Raw genomic sequence first — 15672 nt, 5'->3', positions numbered from 1 at the left:
CGACGCAGCACATGCCGTCGCCCAAGAACATACCAGCGGGGATTTCCTGCCGCAAGGGCTCCAGAAAGCGACGAGGGTGGAGGATATTACAGTCAACTACACTGCAACATTGCAACCTACCGGCTGGAAAGAAGACAATATCCACTTCCCGCTTACACATCTAAAATTAAACAAGGAAGGAGCCACCGCCCCCCGCGGACTACGAACGAACGCATATGTCCACGGAATTCTTATGCACCGAATTAACCCCACAAAACTGTCATACCTGTGCCGATTTTGTGATGTGCCGGACACTCCCCAACACATAGTGTTGAAATACCCACACCACGAGGAAAACAATCAAGGTGAACCTTTAGGACCGCTACGAGGCACCGAAGAAACACGGGAGGCAATACTGACGGCACAGCTTCAGTGGCATAAGTCCAGGAAAACCACAAGGGGGAACACATATATTGTCACGGCGGCCATTTTGTTTTTATAAATATAGGTTTCATTTTTAATCATGTAAAAATTAAAAGCATGCTTTGAAACAAAATTAAAAAAGAAAAAGAAGCATGGGCATCGGTACCGAATCGGGGAGCTTAATCTAACAGCTCTGAGCAGCCAACAGTAGAAACGTACGCTAGTGAAGTTATTTTCCAAGTGTTTACTCGAAAGGCTCTTGCCCATTTAAAGTGACAAAAAAAAATGAAAGAGTCCTAGTCCAACAGTCTGATTCATACTTCATAGTCAATGGCTTCCACCAAATTGTTGACATAATTAAAGAACGGTAGGGACTCTTCAAAGCCAAGCATAATAAAATTTGTAGGACGTCAGAAGTAACCGGTAAGATTTCAGAAAGCTCGTGTTCTACAGTGCCTTTTGAAAGGAAAGCAGCTGCTTTCGCTTTAGTACTTCGTTCGTGCCCTTTGAAGAGCTATTTGAAAGAGGGGGGGGGGGGTTGCATCTGTAAGGAGTGTCCCCTCCAGCCTGAACACAGCGGGGGGGGCTGACCCCCCCATGATATACGCCACTGCACAGCTTGGAGGGTCAGCGAAGTCTGGTGCAGGCACGGGCCGCGGAATTAGCCAGCGGTTTTCTGGTCTGAGAAAGCCGCCAACCTCAGGCGAAGAAAGAGCACTCTCTTGCTGATTTGAACATTAAGCGTTTATTCCTTCTCTCCCCTTCGGTCCTCTTCTTTAATCTTTTCCCCAAAGATTCGTCCCCAGCAGACCAGAATTCGTCCGAATGTCGGCTGCACCCGAACGTGCTGTCGACAATGCCCGCTTTCATAAGGCCGTGTCATGAGTGCTTCCCCGGTATACGCCTGTGCAAGTGGAGGAAGGTCAAACTAGATTTCACGAAATCTGCTAAGCGGAAACCTGCTCTTAGGTGCTGGCGCGCAATGCAGCGTTAACGGTAGTCTAGCACCGCCGCAGATTATCTGCCCAGCGTCATGGTGGGGCGCGTAATACAAAGCGATTAATTACGTGACTGCTACGCTGAAAGGGAACTTAATTCGCCTAAGCTGTTGAATTTTACAGTGTGCTGCCGACTGTGACCATTTTCAAAAGCGTGCGGGCGTGCGTGCGTGCGTCTGTGTGGTGTCGAGCGCCCCACCCGCCGCACTGGTACTATGCCGAAGCGAACATGCCACGAGTGCTTTTTTACTTTGCCAGCGAGGGTGCAAGCTTACGGAAGTGTGTTTTTCTTTTCCCTTTTTTTTTCCAAAGTAATTATATGTTCTCCACATTTTACAACTAGCTCTGATGTCAGGGGCGTAGCCAAGCGGTAGCACACCGAACACGGGCCTTCGTAAAATATGCCTGGCTATGTCATCTGCTAGACATGTACGTTAAATCGGGTTTTATGGCGCAAAAATAGCTGAGGCTACGCTGCGCCAGCCACAAGGTGTTAGGTAACGAACAGTAAAGGTTATCTAATTCTTCGCAGGGTTCTCCGTTAGGGGCAGCCAAGTATCATTGCACCCTCCTCCTCTTTCCTTAGGTCGAGTCCGAAAGAAAAGAAGCTTCGCCATGGATACAGAAAATGAAGCGACGTCGTGCTGCTCACAACGGCCTGCCTTTGGTCCCCGGCTTTCCGGGGGTAACGGTGCGAAGTAAACAGCTCTTGGAATGCATCATCAGGAGTCCTCGGCCGCCATTACCGTCAAAAACCTGCATGGCCACAACCCTGCATATTAAACAACGATGGGACAGGGCCGACTGAAGAAAGGTATACGGGGCAGACTTGGCGCGGAGGAGAGGGGCGACCCCCCCCCCTCCCTACTTTGTGCGCACACCTATGCGAATGGGTTGTTCAGACGCACAACATTGTGAGCGCCAAGTGAGAATGAGATATCTTTCTGATCGTCGCTTTAGCAACCTCGTAATTGCCAAGAGTGCCAAACTGTAAGGGGCGTGTGTGTCAGGCGATGCGGGCCCCAAGGTGAAGACGCTCATTCTACTCGGTCTTGTACCGCCCTCAATCGCAGAAGAAATTCTTTTGCGGCTTTTGGCTCGGCGGCGTCATTCGAGCCGTAGAGGCGGCGCAGAATGCGTCAGGTTCCGCACACTCTCGCACCGCCGCCGCCGCCAGCTTGTCGGCGGCCAATTGCGACGAGATGCCGGCGCACCGAGCCCGCGGCTCACTCGAAATAGCAGCGCAGTGTCGTCGCCGCGTACCCGTCGTCCCACGGCGCTGGAGAGCTGGCTGTTGACCGTGTGGTTCATTCGGTGTTCATTAATAGCCTGCGGGGCGTAGACGGCACGTGCGATACACGCGGCATCACCCACTACACTGCTGATCTGTCTGAATGAGAGCTTTCTTGTACAGTGGCTGCACCATGGCTTAGTCTGTCGGTGCGCGAAAGGTGCTCTATGCCATTTTGTTAATTAGGCCTTCGAGCGCGCGGGTGCATGCACTATACGGGGGTCTGCGATCTGACAACCGATGATGTCGTATTCATAAAATTCTGATCATCGTCATCATTTTTCAGCCTATTTAGGTCCACTGCAGGACGAAAGCCTCTCCCATAGTGATCTCCAGTTTACCCTTCCCAGTGCGAGCTGACATCCCTGCGCACTTCTTAATTTCATCGTTCCATCTGACTCTCTGCCTTCCTCGACTTCATTTTTCATCCCTGGGCAACCGCTCTGTTGCTATTCCTGCTCACCTGTTATCCGTCCTACGCATTACGTGGCCAGCCCGGGTCCATTTCCTTCGTTTGAAGTGAGAATTCTGATGCCGCTTAAAATCAGGCTTTTAATTTTCTTTATTCCTCTTTACTTCTGTACGTGAATGTATATAGAATAAATAAATTACACGCTGCCTTTCAGGGGCCCAAATGAAGCTTTATGACCTCGACTGACTTTCTTGCTAGTAGAAACGGCGGGCAGACGGCTCGACAAATCCACAGCATATAATATATATATATATATATATATATATATATATATATATATATATATATATATATATATATATATATATATATATATATATATATATCGTTATGTGATTGATACACACGGGTGTACGTTCATTCATCGCCGCATTGTACAGCGCTCCACGCTCGATTGTTTTGGTGCGCGTCCATCAAATAGCGTGAAGACCTGTACAATGAACGAACGCAGCCGTGTATGAATCAAAGAACGCTTGGAAGCTCTTGAGAAGCTGCGCGCGAGCGCGTGTCTATTTCATATTTGGCATGTTTCGCGCACTTTTATTTTTTTTCTCGGAAAAAAACAACCAGGCAGATTTCAGCACAAAATAAATTGGGTGATTCCACGTAAGATCGAACAAACGATGGCTGGTCGACATCTCAAATTTATTTCAAAATTTTATATATTATTGCCTGATGAGTGGAAAGAAGAGATCCGCAATTTGTTTTGCCGCCAAAAATTTTTTCGAACCACAGGAAATCAATAATGACGAGGAGGTGGAGTGGAGCGCTCATCCGCTCTGCTGTTTTGGCCAACTTTCGTTATGAATTGCACAAAATATATTAAAGTTAGGTAGCTGAAATTTATTTACCTAAATATATGCACGTTTTTGCTTCTGCTCAGGTATTTTTACTTTTTATGTGTAGTGTAGGTGTTTTTATAAAAAACCTCAAAAATGGCCCAATCGGCAAAATTTTCTTTACTTTGAAGGTCTTTATCTCAAAAAAGCCTTGTAGCAGAGGTACAAAAATTCCGAATTACGTTCTTCGCATACGTATCTACCAAACTGCCGAATCTTGTATTTATATAACTTTTCAGTAAAGAGATATGATCGGGCTAATTTCAAGAAAACACCGAACAATGAAAACTTCTGACGACGATTAAAAAAAAACCCCATTTTTTAAATTTCTTAAACTTTGTCCACTTATTCTCCTCCACATCAGCTTTCACAATCATTAAAAACATGTTGCATAATGTTGTTGCACTAATAGTTACGGCCCCTCCAATGAGACCCTTAGGCGAGGATGGGCAATTCCGACTTCTTGCCCAGCAAGCGTATAAAATGCAGGCAGGATTGAATTTCTTTTTATTAAAAGGTCAGCAGGTACCTAAAAAGGTGTCGCCTGCACTGACGACGTTAATTTTGAAAATATTTGGTCACTGCAGCGGCCACGAGCGCGGGGCTACCGATCAGGCGCGCGCGCACCCGAGATGCTCGTTGTAAGAGACGGCGCAGTGAGAGCTCGTTCTCGCGTCCTCAGACCGATTGAGTTCGAAACAGCAACACCTCTCGGGGGACTTGAACGCACGTGCACTGAAGCTTCGCTATTCTATCCGCCCTCTGTTCGCATCTCAGCTAGGCGTTGATAACACGGCGGAGATGGAAGCAAGATGGAAACTCTATAAGGGAGCTATGAGCGCTCGCTTCACGCACGCTGCTGCCACAGAAACTGCGCTGCGCCAGTTGTGATCAGTGGAAAGCATGAACGTGGCGCTCCAGTGGCAAAGAAAAATATGGATTGTCAAAGGAAAGAAAAGCAAAACTATCGGTAACCGGATGCGCTTGTCTATATTAGATGTCGGCAGCAGACGGCGTGAACTGGCCGCGCGTTCGGTGCGCTGTTCCCACTTCATTCGGCGCGGATAGTTCTTGTGCTTTGCTCTTACTCTACTCCTCCTGTGCGTCTCATGACGAGAAAGTATAGCTCTGAATGAGTCTATTGTGGAGACTACCTTTTGAAGCACAAGAAGCTTAATGGAGTACTGACACGAATTTTAAAAAAATTTCGGATTGTTGCTCTAAACAAAAATAGTGGTGTCGAGAAACCTAAAACGACAATTGTGGTGCCTGGGAATGCATCCTATATATTTTAATTAGCGCCACCTTAAAAAGACACTTTCGGTTTCGATATCGAGGGGGTGCCTTCTCAGTGTCGTTTCATAGCAGTGTGACGTCACGGAGATACAGAAATTCGCGACGTACTAGCTAGAAATCCGTCATCTGCTCGTGGTGCAACAGACAACGATGAGTGAATTGTCGTCCAGTGACCCTGACAGTGATTTCTACGATTTAGGCTGCATGCAGGACGCAGAGCTCGCGAACTCGGAGGAACTGTCTTGACTTGTCGGGATAATGTCCTTGCAGTGGACCTGGCTTGCAGATGCTCAGCGACGAAAACTTCAAAGTCAAATTAAAATATTTTATACGTGTTCTCTGACTCCAGTGTGTGGACAGCGTGGACACTGCATACCAACGAAGCAAAAAATGTCCCTTTTGCGATGTCTCAAAATCGTGTCAGTACTACTTTAATTATTGCAAAGAAGCCAAAATTTCGCAGAGTTACCGACCAAGACATAAATGCTTTGAAGGAACGTTTAACGCCCGAAAGATCAGTGACTGTCAGTGAGACGGACTACTTGTGCTACGCGTGCTTTTGCTACCACTGCAATGAAAGATCTTCACGGAACGCACAGTTTAACAATGACATTCTTATGCCCCCTGAAAAAGAAATCGACGCAATTAACCAGATCACTGCGACTACCGGTGCACGTGCGTTCAAGTCACCCGAGAGGTGTTGCTGTTTCGAACTCAATCGGTCTGAGGACGCGAAAACGAGCTCTCACTGCGCCGTCTCTTACAACGAGCATCTCGGGTGCGCGCGCGCCTGATCGGTAGCCCCGCGCTCGTGGCCGCTGCAGTGAACAAATATTTTCAAAATTAACGTCTTCAGTGCCGGCGACACCTTTTTAGGTACCTGCTGGCCTTTTAATAAAACGAATTCAATCCTGCCTGCATTTTATACACTTGCTGGGCAAGAAGTCGGAATTGCCCATCCTTGCCTAAGGGTCTCATTGGAGGGGCCGTAACTATTAGTGGAACGACATTATGCAACATGTTTTTAATGATTGTGAAAGCTGATGTGGAGGAGAATAAGTGGACGAAGTTTAAGAAATTTAAAAAATGGGGTTTTTTTTTAATTGTCGTCAGAAGTTTTCATTGTTCGGTGTTTTCTTGAACTTAGCCCGATCATATCTCTTTACTGAAAAGTTATATAAATACAAGATTCGGCAGTTTGGTAGATACGCATGCGAAGAACGTAATGCGGAATTTTTGTACCTCTGCTACAAGGATTTTTTGAGATAAAGACCTTGAAAATGAAGAAAATTTTGTCGATTGGGCCATTTTTGAGGTTTTTTATAAAAACATCTACACTACACATAAAAACTAAAAATACCTGAGGAGAAGCAAAAATATGCATATATTTAGGTAAATAAATTTCAGCTGCCTAACTTTAATATATTTTGTGCAATTCATAACGAAAGTTGGCCAAAACAGCAGAGCGGATGAGCGCTCCACTCCACCTCTTCGTCATTATTGATTTCCTGTGGTTCGAAAAAATTTTTGGCGGCAAAACAAATTGCGGATCTCTTCTTTCCACTCATCAGGCAATAATATATAAAATTTTGAAATAAATTTGAGAGGTCGACCAGCCATCGTTTGTTCGATCTTACGTGGAATCACCCAAATGCTTGATTGTGGGATTATTTGAGGCGGCCCACAAGTTAAAGTTATTATTTTACAGATTCGAGCAAGAATAAAAAAGAATATATATATATATATATATATATATATATATATATATATATATATATATATATATATATATATATATATATATATATATATATATATATATATATATATATATATATATATATATATATATTACCGTACACACACCTTAAAAAAATAATTCGTTTACCAATGTTGTGGACCGGCCTTCATCTGATGAAGATCACATGTAAACCGGGTGCCCCAGCAAACTCGGACCAAGATTTAGAAAAGAAAACAAAAAGAACGTGCGCTATAGGAAAGTTTATCTGCAGTGTATTGGTGGCAGTCGTGCGTACATATAACCTGTATTTTTCTCATTACTAAGTAATAATTAATTAATTAACTTTAATCAGCCACTTTTTAAATTCTTGGTTGAATTGGTAAAATATTAACGTTAAGTTGTATATTGCCTCAAATAACCTAAGAACGAAGCATTCATTTTGTGCTGAGGTCTGCCTGATTTTTCTTGTTTCTTTTTCCCCCGAGAAAAAAACAAAAACGCGCGCTTGCGCGCCGCTACTCATACGCTTCCAAGCGTTCTTTGGTTGATCAACGGCTGCGTTCGTTCATCGCCACATTGAACAGGGCTTCACACTCTTTGATGGACGCGTCAGCGGCGTCCATCAATGAGCGTGAAGGCTTGTACAATGAGGCGATGAACGAGCATTTATCGGGTGCAGGAACAGCCTGGACGTATTCTTTCTGCTTGTCGTCGCCTCATGGTGACGGTGGTGACGGTCGTATACGTCCGACAAGCTGAAGGAAGCGCAACCAGAGGAAGAATTGGAAGAGCAGTGGGAGGCTCTGCTGTTGATTCAAGACGGTGAAAAATCAGCGAAATGATTGCTGAACAAGGCTCGAGCGGCAGCGGCGAGCCATGGCTACCTGGACGTCCACCCACTTTTGGGCTCGAGTCATAGAAGCCTGGCCAATTCTCTCATTCTCCCTTTTTCTCTCACGCATGCTCTATTGCGAATCATTAGCTACGGCCTAGTCGTGCCGAAAAACGTAAAGAAACGTCGTGATATATTGACCTAGCTACCTCAAAGTGAAGAAGAAAAGAGAGAATAAACACCGAACATGCCTAAAATAAACGTTGCCGGCCAGACCGGTGTTTGTTTACACCGGCTGCAAATAGCCCTTAAGGCTATAGGCGCTCTGATCGTTCCACCATTGCCGCTCGTTAGCAATGCGAAAGGTAAACCCTGAAGAGTCCAGTCGGCAACAGACGTACTGCGTTTGCTTTAGTTGCTGTACTGCGAATGAAACAAGTTCATGTCTGTCCCCTCCTGCCATCTTCGTTTATTTTATTTTAAAAATTGACCACAAAGAACTTGCTTTGGCACGGAACTCTCCTTCTCACATAACAGTGACCGCGCACCCAGCGAATCGAAACATGCGCATTAGTATGGTTGACACATCCTTAATCGAGACCACAAAGAGAGGCAAGCTGGCCCGTAATCTTTCAACACACAACAGACAGACAAAAACAATACCCTGCAGTCGCATGGCGCACTTTCGACCATGCTAAAGCCCTATCGGGATCGAATTTCTCGAATATGATTTTCTCGGCTAGCTGGCCGGTCAGTGGCTGATTGAGCACTAGGTTGCACGTTCGATTACCGGCAGAGGCAGTCGCATTTCTGTGGGGCCGAATTGCGAAAACGCTCGTTTACCGTACTTCGTGAGCATGCTATGGAAAAAACCATGCATGGGGTCAAGCTAATTTGAAGCACTCGATTACAGAGTCGCTCATAGTCCCAACACCACTGTTGCTTTTTAACATGAAAGCCTGCCAGTGCATAAATAACTTCACGACGTTGATAGTGCTGCGAAGAGGTTTTCCACCAGATCTCTGCGTGGAGATGTGACTTAAAATCATGTTCACGAAACAACTCGGATAGTTCAGCAAAAATGAAAACACAGTTCACTACAACATGCAGAGTCACAGGGGCTGTGGCACAGTAAAGTGAGACTTTTCAAGATTGAAGAGAGACGCCGAAAAAAAAAAAAAGAAATCGTAACATTATGCTGAGAACAACGATTTTTGTTTTAGCGACGAGACAGTCCCGTGTAACGTCGGCGCATCATATTTCTTTTATAAGCGTGTTCACATTTTGGCATCGGCATGCAGGAAAATAAGCGGCGTTTTTCATAGATACAAAGCCCCATTTAATTGTAGTTGCGTATGTGATCATGACAGGCAGACCCTAGAGCGGAAAGTGTGCAAGCATTGTATACTGCCAGTGCTGGGGCGGAAACCTGGAGGATAACAAAGAAACTCGAGAAGAAGTTAAGAACCGCGCAACGGGCGATGGAACGAAAAATGTTAGGCATAACGTTAAGAGACTGGAAGGGCTAGCAGAGTGGATTGGAGAACAAGCAGGGGTAGCCGACGTTCTAGCCGACATTAAGAAGAAACAGTGGACCTGGGCCGCCCACGTAATGCGCAGCACAGATAACCGTTGGCTACGTAATGGACACCAAGGAATGGGAGAGGACGGCAGAGGGTTAGACGGAGGGACGAAATCAGAAAGTTCGCAGGCATAGAATAGAACCAGCTCGCACAGGCTAGGGTAAGTTTAAGATCACCGGGAGAGCACTTCATTCTGCAGTGAACATAATAGGCTTAAAAAATAATGATGATGATGACTTATGCGGCCACCCAAAATAGGGATTTACGAAAGAGCACATTTCTTTTTAGTGAAGGACGAGGAAACCCGCTTTTTAAACATATATGTGATATTAAGGAGACGTTGACGCCCTTATATTGCATGGGTTACCGCTTTTAACATAAATTGCAAAATAATCAAGACTATAGAGACTTGAAAAAAATTACAAAAGCCCATACGCTCGCGTTCAAGCTTAGCCCTCTCGTGTAAATTAGTCTTACGCAGAAACACGAAGTCCATATCACGTTACAACATTATATGTAACACAAATTTCAGTCATAGTCACGGGATCTGCGTTTCACACGAAGGCACGTCAAGCAAGATAAGGTCAGGTTAAACACTCAGTGAGCATGCATTAGATGACAAATAATGATCTCTCTATCATCTGAGCCAGCTTCTGGGAATCTCTCGAGTCTCATTGATGCATGGACGAGCTGCTAGTGTGTGTGTGTTTTTTAGCTTGCTGCTTATTTGAAAAGATCTGCACAAACATCATGCTCGTATTCAGCATAAAGCGGTGTTCCGTAGGTCAGGTACCATTCTCCCTGCATCGCTACTGCAGACGGATTGGTGCTGACCGTAAATGATCGTCAATATATCCGCAGTGCAACAATTAACGCATCAAATCCGCAAGTCTGTGACTGCATGACTCAGCTGAAGAAAAGTAAAGCATTTCGCATCCCCACTATTCATACGTGGCAGTCTTCCTTTCGCGCATTATTGTTCCCGTACGTCGTTTCCCTTTTGCTGCTCAATAGCGAAATCGTCTCTCTTTGTAGGATATATGATTAAAACGACGGACTAACCGTGCATGTGAAAAATGTGCAAATGTACAACGCATACCAGTGTCAGAAAGTAAAGTATGGAGATCAGAAACTTTTCCACCCCAGTAGACCGGCGTTGGGCTCAGTATGAGAACCCGGCGCCAGGCGCGGCTGGCTCGTTGCCCGCGTCTTCGACAGAGAGACGCGCGAACAAGGGCAACGCCAGTCGGTGACGTCACCCTTGTGGCCTCTCGCGAAAGCACCTCAGGCGGGCCAAGTGTTCGTTGAGACTTTTGCTGCGGCGTCTGAAAAGTGGCCACTGTCAGGGTGGAAAGTGAGGAAGGTGTTATGTCTGGTCTGATGACCGCCCGCCAGGGGCGTAGCCAGAAATTTCTTTCTTTCCGGAGAGGGGGTTCTTTGTGGCAACGTAAGTTCTTTGTCAGGGGGTGGAGGGGTAACCCGCCCCCGCCCTACGCCGCCCGTCTATAGATTTAATAAATCCTGTTGTGAACCCCCTGAGATAAAAATGTCAAGCAGAATAGAAGGCTGTCGTGTGTTCAAATAATATACAAATATATTTGCTAAAATTGACAAAACAGCAAACAAGAAGTACGAATTTTAGGGCGTTGAAATGATCCCGAAGTTGCAAACATTCCGTTGGAGTCATGTGTTCAGCTGCAAGTTTTACACTGAGCTGGCCCACTTAAAATATGAAAGCCTGTTCATTTTGTAGAAGGGCTAAAAAATTTGTTGCAGAAAGATTTATTGGGTCAGAAGGAAGGAAATAACATCTATTTTTTATATATATGCCTCTTGCTCCATATGGTGCTGTTGACTATCAGTGTACTTCACTGCATTACATGCCTTGGAGCGGTCTACTTATACATCTCCAAATACAGTGTCGGTGAATAAGAATTATGTTAGTCACAATTTCAAAGCTCATCATTTTTTAAAGTAAACAACAAGCAAAATACTCCAGGGAGTCAAAACTTACCAGAAAGAAATAAGACATCACTGCCGCTACGGATTCTGCAGAGATCACCACTTCATTGTTTAGGATGTTCCGCTGCCTATTCTTTGGATGATTGAACAGGCTACGTGCACTGTCACTCACTCTCGTTCTAATGAACAGCGATAACATCTTTCCAAGCTGCCTAGAAGACGTCATAGAAATCATGTCCAAGCTGAATTTCTCGCGATATATTCTCAAATAACAGTTAGTCTTCATTTAAAAACTAAATTTAAAGGAGCCCTGCAACAATTTCCCAAGTAGCCATGGAATGGCTTCACTAAAGGAGCTTATTTCCTCACGAATCGACCGTCGCAAACATTTTTAGAATCAGTCCAGTACGAGCGGAGTTACGAAGATTTGTCGCACGCTGTAATTCCTTTCTCTCTTCTCTCGTCCTGACGAAAGCGCTGGAAGCTGAGCAGGGAGGGGTGGCACAGGGGAAGAAGGTACGTCACGCGTGCCTCGTGACCTTGAGTCTTTTTGTTTTGTTTTTTTTTTCTTCGAACGCGCGACGTACTTTCAGTGCGATCGCACGCGCGCGCGGGCAAGTGACGGCCTTCCGCGGCGGCCGCAGTAACTACCGAGAGCGCCATCTTCAAATCAGGCAATGGCGTGGCCAGTGGCAGTGACGCCGTAAGCATCATTTTTGTCGAGAGAAGAGGAAGCACTTTTTAGCCGACTTTGAGAACTTACTGTAAATCCCAGGCCGCGTGCGGCACTATAACGTTTGGCTCGCGTGTTCTCGGGAGCCTCGAATACCGATCGGCAGCGTTTTCTGACCATGCTGAAAAAGTGTTGCAGGGCCCCTTTAAGTTAAGTTCCAGGGTTTTACGAGCCAAGGCAATGTATGGGTGACGAGGCCTCAGTTAGGCAGACAATGCTCTCCCTTTAGCCTTGCCATCCAAGACTCACTCTGTGTCTAAAATATTTCCAAATAAATAAAAATAAATAAAACCGCGATAGGATTTAGGCACGCCGTAGTGGGCGGCTCCGGATTAATTTTTTTTTTCGCCTGGGGTTCTTTAACGTGCACATAAATCTAAGAACACTAATTATTTCTGCATATCGCCCCATTGGAAATGCGACCGCCGGGAATCGAACCCGCGTCCTCGAGCTCAGCAGCGCGACAACATAGCCTCTAAGCTACCACGGCCCGTCTTCAGAAGGACGGCAAGGTTTTTGTACATCTCTGGTACCACGAACACAACAGCGGCCTCTGCAGAATGGGACATGTTTGTCTCTTGACCCGGTAACAATGCTTGCGGTAGTGGCAGCACTGTCACGTGTTTAGCGGCTAGGGTGAGCATTCGAAGACTTTACAGAGAACGCATCATCTGCCAGCTGTTCGAATGGGCGAAAGAATAAGTGAAAGGTTGCCTAACATGTTGTTCTAAGCAAAAATTGAAACATGTAAAAAGGGGACATGAAAAAGGCAAAATGGCACTCTTCTGTCTCTTCCCTGTTTCCTCTTTCATGTTTCAAATTTTGCGCCATTAGCATGTTAAGCAAGCTTATACACCAAATAGCCTAAGAACTAGTTTCTCTATAAGCGAACGGGATCATTGTTCTAAAGGTGAGTACAAAGACATATGTTGTAGAAAGAAAGAAAAAATTCGAACTACCGCCACGCTTACAAACAGCCGTATCCTTCACTTGTACTACACAGTTCCACCACTTTAAATAATCGTCACTATCTCTGATCTGCACAGATCTCGAATAATATTCATCGACCCAGGCGTTTGAACGTTGCTTAAGATACGGAGCCACGGTAATCCCATGGTAATCTCACTCTCTTGTGCAGCTGTAACGCCCTCCTAGGAAAAACACGGTCAGCACAACGTTTTCCATCCACCCCGAGGCGTGTATAGGGAGCTTGCACGAACGGCGGCGACGCTATGCACTCTGGGTAGGCAGCCATTTTTTTGTCAGAGTCCACCGCGGAGTGCCGTGGCGCAGTCGTGTTTGCGAGCGTTGGCGTAGCTTGCAGGTGTGATCAAGAGCGAGCGCGACGCAAATTCAACTCCAAGGAGCGTCGTGCACGATGTCAGCTACACTGGAAGACTACACCGCAACACTGTGCCAAAAAGACCGCGAGCGGTACGAAGAAAAGACGAGAATCTGCGGGCTGCACCCATTCACGCTCCGTCGGACGACTGTGTAAGCGATGTGGACTTGTGGCCGCGCGTCGACATCTCCGATATTCACGAATTTCTCGTTTTGAGGACGAGTTTTATTACCGGGGAACAGCTGAATTCGAGAAAGGCCCTCGAGGGCCACAGTTACGAGTGGCTGGGAGCCGTGGGCGAAGGAAGTCGCCGCCGACACCGTGATCGTCGTCACCCAAGTAAGACGTTTTAATTATTTGACTTTTTCGTAGGTGCTGATGTTTTATTTCTCTGCGCTGACTTGCGTCGGCTTTACGACAGATCCGCATTAACCCTTACTCACCAAGAGCTTTTGGAAAGGTGCCGTAAAATTTACGCTACACTTGGCGTAAATGATAAAGCTCAGAGGAGCATCGATGCAAGAACAAGGAAGCAAAACATGTGCGTAAAATGGTGCGCTTGACGAACTGGCCGAATCACAGCATTAGCACCTACGGAAAAGTCAAATAATTAACACGTCTTACTTGAGTGACGACGATCACGGTGTCGGCGGCGACTTTCTTCGCCCACGGCTCCCAGCCACTCGTAACTGTGGCCCTCGAGGGCCTTTCTCGAATTCAGCTGTTCCCCGGTAATAAAACTCGTATTCAAAACGAGAAATTCGTGAATATCGGAGATGTCGACGCGCGACCACAAGTCCACATCGCTTACACAGTCGTCCGACGGAGCGTGAATGCGTGCAGCGCGCAGAGTCTCGTCTTTTCTTCGTACCGCTCGCGGTTTTTTTGGCACAGTGTTGCGGTGCATTAGTCTTCCAGTGTAGCTGACATCGTGCACGACACTCCTTGGAGTTGAATTTGCGTCGCGCTCGCTCTTGATCACACCTGCAAGCTACGCTAACGCTCGCAAACACGACTGCGCCACTGCACTCCGCGGTCGGCTCTGACAAAAAAATGGCTGCCTACCCAGAGTGCATAGCGTCGCCGCCGTTCGTGCAAGCTCCCTATTGAAGTCGATATGCATTGCTAGCCAACACTGCCGTTATGGAGTTGTTAACGAACTCCAAATATTTTCCTCGCCTAAAAAAATTACTCCGAATAAACTTTCTGCAACAAATGGTTAGGCTTCTTTCAATGAAATACGCAACAATGCATGTTGCTGGGCGAGTCGGTCGTACATCATGAAACAAGGTGCTGCGCAAAGTAAACACGGACAAGGACAAGGTGCCCGTCCTCGTTCACTTCCTTGTCCGTGTTTACTTTGCGCAGCATCTTGTTTCATGAAATACGCAACCTTTTATATTTTAGCTGGAATACCTCACTGTGGAGCTTGCAGCTTTAAAAAAGTATGAATAAAATAAACGTGACGCAAATTTAGTGACCCAAATGAAAACGACAAAAAATGTAAAATCTGCCGAAAAGATGTTCCCCATCTCCGCCGATGCTATGAAGGGTGCTGGCTAACTCTCCCCGGTATATGTTGTACAAATTTAGAACCAAGAAAATGGATGTGGAGCATTCACCACCGCAGCACCAGTGTATAACGCAGGGATAATGCTAGTTGGTGGATTCGGCTCCCACCTGCAGCGAACTATGGTGGGACGATTTACTATGTCGCCACATCTCTTTATGACTGCGTATTCTCTCCCTCTTGTCCCTACTTTCTTTAGTTTGCTGCATCGTTATCTATGCTGGCCGCTGCAATAACGCACAACCGTTGCAGTTTGACCAGCAGAAACTTCCTGGATTACTTTTGTACAGTAAAGAAGCCAACTACAGCTGGTCTAGTTGCCAAGGCGTTTATCTGTTACATCGGCAGAATTAGCGGCCTCGAGGTGCAGTGCACCCGGTGCACTGGACAGCGTCTCGGGCAGCTGGCCGGCGCGAGCCAAGTGCATTGGCGGTTGCAGGTACAGAGCTCTGCGGGCATTCGAGCGGCGCCCGAAGACCTGCTGCCGGCGGGACCATTGTGGAAGGCGAGTAATTCCCCCCGCGCCAAGCTAACTTTGGGCCGGGCCCAATATAGCCTCGGCCTCGGAGCTGAGGGGAGGAGGGCATGCCGGCTTGTTTGTTAATGCTCCG

The sequence above is a fragment of the Rhipicephalus sanguineus genome, chromosome 1 (genome assembly GCF_013339695.2).
Source record: "Rhipicephalus sanguineus isolate Rsan-2018 chromosome 1, BIME_Rsan_1.4, whole genome shotgun sequence".
In the NCBI taxonomy this organism is placed as follows: Eukaryota; Metazoa; Arthropoda; class Arachnida; order Ixodida; family Ixodidae; genus Rhipicephalus; species Rhipicephalus sanguineus.
The sequence above is the reverse complement of the archived record's forward strand: the minus strand, read 5'-3'. Positions refer to the sequence as shown.